This window comes from Rattus norvegicus, chromosome 6 (genome assembly GCF_021556685.1).
Source record: "Rattus norvegicus strain SHRSP/BbbUtx chromosome 6, alternate assembly SHRSP_T2T, whole genome shotgun sequence".
NCBI classification, from domain to species: domain Eukaryota; kingdom Metazoa; phylum Chordata; class Mammalia; order Rodentia; family Muridae; genus Rattus; species Rattus norvegicus.
In genome coordinates, this window is record NC_141539.1 from 91,580,249 (window position 1) to 91,592,423 (window position 12,175).

General features: G+C 35.5%; 1 protein-coding gene and 1 non-coding gene across 4 annotated transcripts in view; one reads left to right on the forward strand and one right to left on the reverse strand.

Moving 5' to 3' along the window:
• Mdga2 (MAM domain containing glycosylphosphatidylinositol anchor 2) overlaps positions 1-12,175 on the reverse strand; it is an 862,524-nt gene that overhangs the window by 531,621 nt on the left and 318,728 nt on the right.
• LOC148005277 (small nucleolar RNA SNORA32) lies at positions 9,339-9,456 on the forward strand. The gene has a single exon (XR_015623586.1). It is a non-coding gene; the product is annotated as a small nucleolar RNA SNORA32 (small nucleolar RNA).

Consider the following 12,175-nt stretch of genomic DNA (forward strand, 5'->3'; position numbering starts at 1 on the left):
CATTGGCTATTATTTTTCTTAGAATATCTATAATATTGAGTAAGCATTTATTATACCTGACACAGTTCCAAGTGCTGGAGGTTTAATGATGATCAGGTAGGAAATACTTTTTGAGTCCCCACAACTTTTAACTAATGAAGACTATGAATACGGGTGGAAGATAAATGGAGAAAATAAGAATTGTGAGACAGCAAGATAATAGACGGTGATATATTCAACACAGAGATTTAATGCAATTTATGGGGGGATGAGTATAATTCATGAGAATGTGGGGAGAGATCACTATGGGACAATGGAAAGCTGCACCTGGTAGTATGAGATCTGTGAAGAATGTACACGCTGCCAGACAGCCATGCATGCATATCAATAAGGGATCACTGCATCCATGGGAATGATGCTATGGTGTTTAGAGAAAGGAATTGTTAAGTGCGTGTACTACAAGCCCTTAAAACAAATCTCTATACCCTCCATAAAAAGCTTAGAATATATTTTAAGGACAATGGATTTTTAGCAAGGCACAGTTGGAAGTTCATCTTTGAAAGCCATTTCTGAGCTTAGGTGTGGAGAAGGGCATAAGCAAGTACTAAAATAGAAACATTGTTCAGGAGGCAGATAATAATTCAGTAAGTGATAAGGGTGGTTCTTAATGAGATAGCAAGGTAGAAAATGTGCGAATGAGAGCACAAAGAGTGATAAACGCAACAAACATTTAGGTACTTTAGACAGTAGAATTTTACAAATTAAGTGTTTTAATGGCCTATAAGATGAAAAGGCATGAAGAAGGGTTAAAATTGATTAAGAATCAAATAAACAAGAATAAGACAAAGTATATGTTTTACAAATTCATGAGTTTGTATTACCCATAGTGTACTAGAGAAAACAAAAGGGAACAGTGGTTTCAGAAGACTGTGTGTTCAAATTTCAACATCTACAATTCTAATATGCTTGTAGCCCAAAGCAGAAGATGGAGATTGTGATTGGTGATAAAAATGTTGGAATCACAAACATACTGTGGAAATTAGACATGGAAATTTAATAGGTCATTGGCAAGGCACAAAGAAGAATAAAGTGTTACAGATGTTATTATTAGCAATGCCAGCATGGGTGGAATTGATAGAATATTAAAGAGTTTCTGAGAAGACTTCCTGTGCATTTTTTGTCCCTGTCTTTCCTTTGGACAGGAACAATTCTGTGTTAAAATTTTTAAGATAGGTGGATGGCCCATCCCTCAACTGGGGAGTGTGCCTATCTACTGCAGGTGGTCTTTACAGGTTCTATCCGTCCTCTGTTGGATATTTCAGCTAAAATCATCTCCAGATCCATCCCATCTAGCAATCAAACTCCAACACTATTATTGCTGATGCCAAGAAGTGATTGTTGACAGGAGCGTGGTTTGGTTGTCCCATGTGAGGTTCTGCTGCCTGCGCCTGACTAATACAGAGGCAGATACTCATAGTCAACCATCAGACTGAGCCCAGGGATTCCAATGGAAGAGCTAGAGGAAGGACTGGAGGAGTTGAAGGGAATTGCAACCCCACAGCAAGAACAATATCAACTAATCTGAACAACCAGAGCTCCCAGGGACTATACCACAAATCAAAGAGTATACATGGAAGGATCCATGGCTCCAGCTACATATGTAGCAGAGGATTGATTGTCTTATCTGCTATTAGTGGGAGGGGAGGCCCTTGATCCTGTGGAGGCTAGATCCCCCAACATAGGGTGAGGCTAGAGTGGTTAGGCAGGAACGGGTGAGTGAGTGGAGGAGCACCATCATAGAGACAAAGAGGAGGGCATGATTTGGAGGGGTGATGGAGGGAAAACCAGGAGTGGGGTTTTTTGAAATGTAAATGAATAAAATGATTAATAAAAAGAGGACTGGAACAATGAACTTGTATTGTTTTCCAGAAGCTGGAAACAGTCCATACATCCCTCAACCAAAGAATGGATACAGAAAATGTGGTTCATTTACACAATGGAATACTCAGTTATTAAAAACAAGGACATCATGAATTTTGCAGGCAAATGGATAGAAATAATAGATATCATCTTGAGCAAGGTAACCCACATCCAAAAGGATATGCATGGTGTGTTCTCAATGATAAGTGGATATTAGCCAAATAGTACAGATACACATGACACAACTCAGAAACAGAATGAAGCTTAACATGAAGGCCCAGGTATGGATACTTCGATCCCACTTAGTAGGGGGAATATTAATGGGATGCAGAGGGAGGAAGGGACCAGAGACAAAGATGGCAATGGGAGGAGGAAATGGGGACAGGATCAGGTATGGAGGAAGACAGGAGAGAAGCCCAGAGGGCCAGAAGAATGAATGAAAATATGCTTCAGTGGGGGATGGGGCAGGGGAAACTCTAGAAAGTTCCAGAGACCTGGGATGTAAGATGTTTACAGGACTCATTAGGGATGACCTTAACCAAAATGCCCAACAGCAGGGAGATTGAACCTAAAGAAACTACATAGACAAAAACCCCCGGTTGAGGTATGGGGACACCCATCCATCTTCAACATTTTTTGACCCAGGACCAAGCAACTAAACTGCCATTCCAAGGGAACACAGGGATGAACCTATGGCTCCCTTTGCATATGTAGCAGAGGATGGCATCAATGGGAGGAGAGGCCCTTGGTCCTGTCAAGGCTCAGTGCCCAAATGTCAGGGCAGAGAGTTGGGAGTGAGTGAGTGGATTGGTGGGGAAGCACCTTCATAGAACAAGGGGCGGGGGATGGAATAACAGGGAAGGAAAATCAGGATAGGAGATATCATTTAAAATCCAAATAAAACAATCCAATAACAGTTTTAAAGTAGGAAAAATAATCTAGGGCTAGGAATGTGGTTTAATTAATAAAATACCTGCCTTACAAACAAAAATTTTATCATTAACAAACCTATATTAAAAAAAGAAATGATGAAAAAAAAGAACAAAAAGAAAAAGCCAGACACAGTTGCACATAATTTTTTTGTAATGCTATAGCTGGAGAGACAGAAACAGGTATATATATCCCTGGGATGATACTTGAGCCTGAAATCTGGAACCCACAAACATGCACATTTTTGTGTGCCTGCACGCACACAAATGTGCACATGCAGAAACACACACCAGTTGTTATCTAAAGCCTGATTCTGAAGTATTGAGCAATAAAAGTGAATAAATGATAGTGTCATTTTTTAATGCGTATTTTCCCTGTGTGCAAGATCACCATTATTCTTTAAACTTCCTTCTTTTCCTGTCAGTTTGATTCTTGTTTTCTTTTGTTTGAGACAGGGTTTCTCTATGTAGCCCCAGCTATACTGTAACTGACTATGTAGACCTGAATGACCTTGAGCCTAGAGATCCACTTGTGTCTGCCTCTCAAGTGTACACTTCTATTCTTAAAAGTAGACTTTTAAGATCATTAATCCATGTAACATTCTATTAGGACACTGACAATATGAAAGGTAGGAAAGAAACAAAACTAAATTCTATGTCCTTGGCTTTCCCTCTACGAAGTAGACAAGGATATGTAGTGGCTATGTTTTTCTCTTGAAATTCAGAGTCACGGTGGAGTGACCCCTCTTACATTATGACACACTGTAGAGAGAATCACACCTTTCCCTGGCCATTTCGGTATACATCCTAACTGCAACTTCTCACAGTAGAAATGTTCTTGTTTCATTCTCTTTTACCTTCTTACATCTTGAAACTTCACAGAGAAAGGAAGTTATACTAATTACCTTGCATGAGTGGTCACATATCTGGAATTCACCAACACAGTCTTCTTTTATTGTTAAGGAACAAATCAAATTAACTACATCATTGACCTAAAAGCCTATGGTGAATTTTAAAAATGTGTTGATCCTTTAACAAGGTTTTATTAAAGGTTAACCATTTTTTGGCAGTCTATCTTTATTATATCATTAAGAGTTGTAGAATTTAATGAAAGATATATCTATATCTATATCTATATCTATATCTATATCTATATCTATATCTATATCTATATCTATATCTATATCTATATCTATATCTATATCTATATCTATATCTATATATTTCTCTCCCAAGTTCATTTTTTATTACTGGTCATCTTATACACAAATGTAAATTTTGGAAGTTTGGTGCTAGATTTGCAATGTCCACATAACTTTACACGACAGTTATAGATGTTCAAAAAATGATTAAAAACACAGCATGCATCAAATTCTATGACTTTCCTTATCCTATTGGGAAAATTGGGAAACAGATATGTAAGTAAAATATGCATGCCTACGCTAGTCTTTCTGAGAGCTCCTTCCTTTATCATATACTTTCGGAATGGTGATTTCTCTCCCAATTCTATGACAAATCACCATGTAACCTTAATGTTTGATAGCATCTTGTTCTCAAACTTGACTTTAATTTTTAATCTGTTACCAAGATTTTTGAATAAAAAATAAAACAATATATTTTCAACTCTTTCTTGCAGCTTATTATTTTCATGAAAGCAAGGATTTTCCAGTATGCTATAAACAAAAGTGACATATAGGACTTACAATCATGACCTTGTGGGAGGTAGTGGTGCTGAAGATTTTGGAAAAATCTTCTTACCTGAGGACCAAATCAGGCAGCAATGTTGAAAGCTCCTATAAACATCTTGGGTCAAAATAACATTCAGGTTTGAAGAAAGAGCCCAGATCGCAACATAATAGAGAATTCCTTAATCCTTAATGAGATCCCATAATTTTCAACATAAAAGAAATTAATAATGATGTTGTGTTTTGTCAAGGTACTCCTCTAAACCTAAACGTGTAAAAACTGGCACCTTGACCTGTCCTATACTTTGCTTGTATTTTGCTTGGTGGTATTTCATACACATCAGTTCACAGAAGCCAGATTTGCCTTTCCTAGGTAACCTTGTTGAAGGGTTATTTGAGGTATTAGAACCCTACACAACATATATTTAATATTGTTTCCATTGTTTCCTCTGAATATTTGTTTGGAATCCAATTCTAATTCTTTTCTGACCACATTCTGAAACTATTCTTGTTATTTCTGTTAAAGAATCTGCATCCCTTTAAGTAATTACCAACTTTTCCTTGCTATATGATGAACCATAATCCTGTTTATTCCTGGTTACTTTAGGGCATCAATGCATTTCTTGGCTCCATATAAAATCAAGGTTTGCATAATTTCATTCTACTTGTCTAACAGGGGTAATGATGAGTGAAAGTAATTCAAGATATTATTGATCTATAATACCTTTCCATCATGAAGAACACACACACAGGAATTTGAAAATGATAAGAAAATAGATTAAATTATAAGTGAAAGCAATGATATTGAGGGATTATTTGAATCATGTTATGTTATATATTTAACAATATCTGCTCTAAATTAAATTCCAAATATTAATGAATTATATTATCAAAATAAAATTGCCCTTTATGGTATTGTGTTTATAAACAATCATACAGGAGACAATATGAATAATAAATTTTAAGAATAAATTCTCATCTAAAATCACACTGAAAGAATATGTCTTTGAAGCAGGGATTGATATATAACCCTATTATAGTGATTTTCAATTTCGGTAGCTTTCACCTTTTTCATGGCTTGAATATGCTTGGCACAGGGAATGGCATCTTTTGGAGGTGTAGCATTGTTGGAGTAGGTGTGTCACTGTGGGTGTGGGCTTTAAGACCCTTTAAGCTTTAAGCTGCCTAGGTCAGTATTCTACCAGCAGCCTTCAGATGAAGATGTAGAACTCTCAGCTTGTCCTGCACCATTCCTGCTTGGACACTGCCATGTTCCTGCCTTGATGATGGACTGTACTTCTGAACCTGTAGGCCAGCCCCAATTAAATGTTGTCCTTTATAAGACTTGCATTGGTCATGGAGTCTGTTCGCAGCACTAAAGCCTAAATAGACAACATTCATAGGTATTTTGGGTGAATGGATACAGAGAGGATAATTTTATTCATCTAAGATTTAACAGAAGCCAACAGACTGCTGGGTGTTTGCGAAGAAAAGTGCTCTTCTGTGAATATGGATTATTATCATGGGACTAAGTATTTGTTTCATTTTCGTGACAAGCACCGAACTGACAGAAACAATAAATATCTTTCACTTCATTTATAGTTTTAATCTTATTTAGCAAATTGTAATGTGAAGGACAGAGATTCCCTGACTCTAAAATTGCTACTTTTCTTTGTGAATTCAGAGTAAGGTTTTGTTAGATGTGATAGAAGCTCTAAAAAATCATCCTCCTAGACTCATAAGACAGCCTGCTGTGCACATCTGATCTACATTACTGAAAACACAACCCTAGATTGACTATGCCAGTCTCTAATAGGTCTCATGTTAATACCTAGAAAATAAGATAATCATCCTTTTAATTATCATGAATTGCTAACTGAGTTATAATAAACATATTTCATAAATCATTTCAAAAATAAGGAAAAACACTCAGAAAACTTGAAGATACAAAGTGTTAATATAATTAGTAAGGTCTCTCGATGTCTTCAGCTACTCATGAAAGGCCTTAAAGATATATGTACATTACAGGTAAAATTGCATAGATACTTATGTACATATATAAAGCTGAATGACATATAATAAAAAAGCATTATAAGAAAATATAGTTTTCCAGTTTCTCATAGTTTTGAGACCTTCCTATTTAAAGATAAGTAGGTATTATCTGTAATATTTATGAAATGTACAGCACAATATCAGACAGATGATTTTAAACATGAATATTGCATATTATTATATTTAGTATTGCCTCTGTCATAAGGATATTGCCGGAAAAATGGTAATTATAAATTTTCTTTGCAAATTAATAACTTTTGGAAAAGATACATTTTTCTATTTATGGTTGAAAAGCATTTACATAGGCATCTTTGTTTTGACAGTGGTATTGGGTATATCAAGTGTTCTCCGAGAAATGGTTATTCATATAGCAAAAGTCACATAGATAAAATTGGTTGAACTATGACCTCAAGATTCAGAGTAAAGCCCTAATCATCAGTACCTCACAAAATGAGTATACCTGGCAAAAAGGAGTAAGGTTATTTAAATTAGGATGATTCTCTTACATGAGTCTATCACCTTTATAAGGAAACAAGTAGAAAAATCTAAGCAAAACACGGGCAAATGAAGACATTGAAATAGGAAATATCTTCCAAAGAGACAAATTTATGACCAGATGTGCTCATAGTTTAATTCTGTCCAAAATCAAAGAAATATTAATATCAGCCCTCTTAAATTCTTCTAAGAAGAGGCATATTAAAGAAGTATTTTAAAGAAGTAGGAACACCATGTAGCCACCAGAACATATCCAGAGCTTGGGCAAGGCCTCCAGTTGGGAAATGGGGCCACGCTCATCACCAAATTTTTAACCCAGAATTGCTCCTGTCTAAAGGAAATACAGAGACAAGGTGTGGGGCATAGAATGAAGGAAAGGTCATCCAGAGACTGCCCCACCTGGGAATCCTTCTCATATACAGACACCAAACCCAGACACTATTGTGGATGCCAAGAAGTGCTTGACCGTAGCCTGATAATAGCTGTCTCCTGAGAGGCTTTGATGGAGCCTGACAAATACAGAGGTGGATGCTTGCAGCCAACCATTGGGCTGAGAACAGGATCCCCATTGAAGGAGTTAGAGGAAGGACTGAAGGAGATGAAGGATTCGTAATCCCATAGGAAGAACAATAATCAAGCAACCAGATCCCCCACCCCCAAAAGAGCTCCCAGGGACTAAACCACCAATAAAAAGTATTCATAGGGAAACCCATGGCTCCAGCTGCATATGTAGCAGAAGATGACCTTGTCTGGCATCAATGGGAAGAGAGGTCCTTTGTCCTGTGAAGACTCGATGCCCCAGTGTAGGGGAATACCAGGGCGGGAAGATGAGAATGGATGTGTTGGGGAACACCCTCATAGAAACAGGGAGGGAATATGGGAGGGATAGGGGGTTTGCAGAGTGGAAACTGGGAAAGGGGATAATATTTTAAATGTAAATAAATAAAATGTCCAATAAAAAAAGAAGTAGAAGAAGTAAGAACACTTCCAAGCTCATTTTGTCAGGTCAGCATCATCTGATGTCACACCCAACATTGATAGAGAAAAGAAATCTACAACCCATTGCCCTGATTATCAAAGATGCCCAAATTCTCAACTACATACTAGCAAACTAAATTGCACAACAAATCAAAAATTGAACTCATCCTATAGTGAAAGCCATATGCATGGCAATGTTGTATATGGTATGAATGATGAGAGAAGTAAGAACTAATATCATCTTTATAAATATATTTGACTAGAATCAACAGCTTATTATTATTATTATTATTATTATTATTATTATTAAAAAATCTCCACAAATTAAGGGAGAGGGGGATTTTCTTCAAAATAACAAAGGAAATTTGCAAAAAGCCCACACATATAACTGTTTGCAAAACCAAAAAGTACTTGATATTAAATACAATTCAAGAAGGTTAATTCTTCTCACCTTCGTTCAGCATCAAACTCACAACACTAGCAAGAATAATAACAAAGATGGTAAAGGGGTCCCAAATCATAGAGATTGAAGGGAGTGTGTGAATACTTAGTGTAGGAATTATGATCAACTTATAAAATATTAAAGAGACCTTCAAAAGTTAGAAGATCTGAATTTAGAACCATTTGGAGGATAAAAGACAGGCATACAACCATCAGTTAACACTGCTTTATGTGAGTGATTTATTTGAAGAGAAATCAAGACAATCATTAATTCCTGATTTAATTATAATGAATAAAATAGGTTTTAATACATTTTAACAAGGAATAAAAGTTGTGAAGTGAAAACTGTAAGACATTGATGAATGAAACCAAAGAAGACACAAATAAGTGGAAAGTTATTAATTACTCAGTGATCAAAATTGTCATTTTTAAACTGCCCATGCCAAAAAAAAGAAAAATGCAGATTTCTTGCAATGTCATTCACAATTCTAGTGACAGTTTCCATAAAAAAAATCTTCTGTCTAAAACAATTAACAGGGGCTGGAGAGATGGCTCAATGGTTAAGAGCACCAACTACTTTTTCAGAAGTACTGAGTTCAATTCCCAGCATCCACATGGTGGCTTGCAACCATCTGTAATGGGACCTGATGCCCTTTCCTGCTGTGTCTGAAGGCAGCAACAGTGTACTCATATACATAAAATAAATAAATCTTAAAAATAAAGTAAAATAATTAATAGGCTGCCTTAAGAGACAGCAAGTAGCTAATCTTACCTTGAGAAAAAAATATCTAGGTATAATGTTTACTAATTTTAAATTATCTCACAAGAAACCATAGTACTGTAACAAAAACAGAAATATAGGTCCCATCGTAGAATAAGAAAGGTTTCTCATTTGCTGTGGACATGACCATAAAGAAAAATTCTCATTAGGTTTTCCATATGCTACTTGGATAGCAGTTAACCTGTTGGGAACATTTTTTGAGAAAAGTTTTATCCAGCTGTTACTTTATATGTAGATGGTTCTAGAGTGCTCATCCAATTACTCCCATGTTCTTATTATGCAGGGCTGAAAGCACAGCTGGATGACCTTGAGAAAGGGCTATTTTCAGACGGCCTGGATGGACAGCAAAGAAATCAAACCAACCCCTTAAGTAAAAATTTATTGACAATAAATAATTTTATACATTAAAAAAAGAACCCTTAACACAGAAAAAAAAGCATGGAAACATATCCAAGTATTTATGGCTAACGGATTTTTAATAAAGTTACCTAAATACATATTCCTGGCCTTCAGCAAATGTTGCTGGAACCACTATCTACATTCCAAGGAATACTCTCTCTCTCTCTCTCTCTCTCTCTCTCTCTCTCACACACACACACACACACACACACACACACACACATGCAAACACACACACATATAAGCACATTATATCATATATACACACATATACACATATTAAATATATGTACATATATATGCATGGCATAGATCTGGTAATGGATATCTAGGTACACAGATATTATATATTTAAATACCTAAGAACTCAATGCAGTAGCAAAGAACTAGTAAAGTCTTTACTTTGTTAACAAGAAAAATGTATTGCTAATAAGCGATAAAACAGGTATTTAACATCTCTATTAGATAAACTAATTAAGGTTAAATTAGAGATATCCTCATGTTGATAAGTGTGGCTATGACAAGAATTGAGATACACCAGAGAAAAGAAGCATGGGCATATAGTTGGTGTGGATTCACACTGGCCCAGTGATGGTGGAGAACTATTTAAATACTTTGTTTGAAATAGGTCTATGATATAATCCAGGCATTTTTTATAGGTTACGGACATAAGAAATGAAATTAACATCTTACAGAAAAATTTAGATACAAATTTTGGCTACAGCACTACTCAAAACAGTGTAGATGTGGAAACATTTTCAGTGTCAATGAAATGATAAAAACATAAACTCTGAGACAGATGCAACCCATCTCTTAAATATAATGAATTCTACCATTATTGTAATAAAGGATGAATGCATAAGATATTATACAAAGTTGGATAAAGAAGGCACTGAAAGAAAAAATTGCAAGTGACTGTGAACAGAGTAAAATGGTGACTACCAGGGGTGGTATGGAAAAAATAACTCTCAGTCAGAAGTAAAGAGATGGAACCACAGAAAATGGTAGTACATCTAGCAGTCAAAGAACACGAGGATTATAATAACAGGTTTGCACTGTATAATGCAAATCTGCTAAAATTCAAATTTAAGCAATATTTAATCAAAAAATAACTATGTGCATTTCTCTAGTCGTTTGTACATGACTATTTATGTCAAAGCATCATATTGCATACTTTAAATATACAGTTATTAAAGAAAGGTAATTAGGATGTGCAAAATTTTCCCAAGGGTTAAATACACAAATTGCTACCACATAAGGATGAATTAAGTGGTTAATCCACTGGAAGCCAAGAAGGAAGGTATGATTTACTCTGCGAGCACCTTCATCCTGGAGTCAATGATGGGGAAAAGATGTGCTTGTGTATTAACACAGCCCTAGACAATCTAATCCACTACTCACTGAGTAATAAAAAACTTTATGGTCCTACCAACATACTGTCCTCACCGTCCTTAAATACGTGGGAATGATTTTATCTTTCCAAATGCTGTTCTGTTGAGCTCTAATTTGACTTCTTTTACTTTGCTCAGAATTCTTAATTCTATGGAAAAAAAATAAAAGAAAATATTTACTGGTAAATACTGTTTCTTCACTTACAAAACCTAAGACATGTGGTCTTCATATAACATCAGAATTCTTCAAATATTCTTCAAATATATGCATCAATTCACACAAGGTAGGTAAACTGCAGTGAAGTTTAACTCAAAAAAAGGGTAATATGATTGTTAAAAGAATCCTAGAAACTGAACTCCAGAGGTTAAGTTGAATAGAATAAAACAAAGCAAACTAACAAAAATAAAGAGAAGGAAAGGAAAAAATCCTGTGTGCAAGAAGGTCCCTGCGACTAGGTGAACTGTCTTCCTGCCCAATCATCCTGCTTACTTTAAGATGGACATTTTTTTTGGAAAGATGGTTCTTGGAAAAAGAACTCACTGTGCAAGAATGAGGACCAGAGTTTCAATATACTGGACCAGTGCAAATGCCAAGCAGGCATAGATCCTGTGCCAGCACTCATGAGACAGATTCCTGGTGCTGGATGGCAACTAGACTAGTGGAAATTGGTGAGTTTCCTTAGAGCTCTGGCCTTGACAATGAGAGTGGAGAGACACAGAGGAAGACACCATAGGTGAGCATTCTAAAACATGGATTACATCATTGCTGAATCGCAAAAGGAGAAGTGTGGCATCTCCAAGCCTTTTGAAATTCTTTCTATCTTTTCTGTACCAAAAGGAAAGTTTCCTTTTCTATATTACTATACTTTTATAAAAGGAACAAACTTTAAAATAATAAAGGCCAAATAATTTTGAAGATGTTATATATATATATATATATAAGTGTAAACAGACTTCCACTTTCAATTAATTAATTATTTCTTATACAGTGTTCATTAGCAAATAAAAAAATCTGCTACACTATGTTCTATGCAAGTTGAAAAATCGAGATTATGAATTGTTAATTGTGATTAATTTTATTCATTTATTTTTGTAACAATTACATTTATTTTTGATTTCATCAAT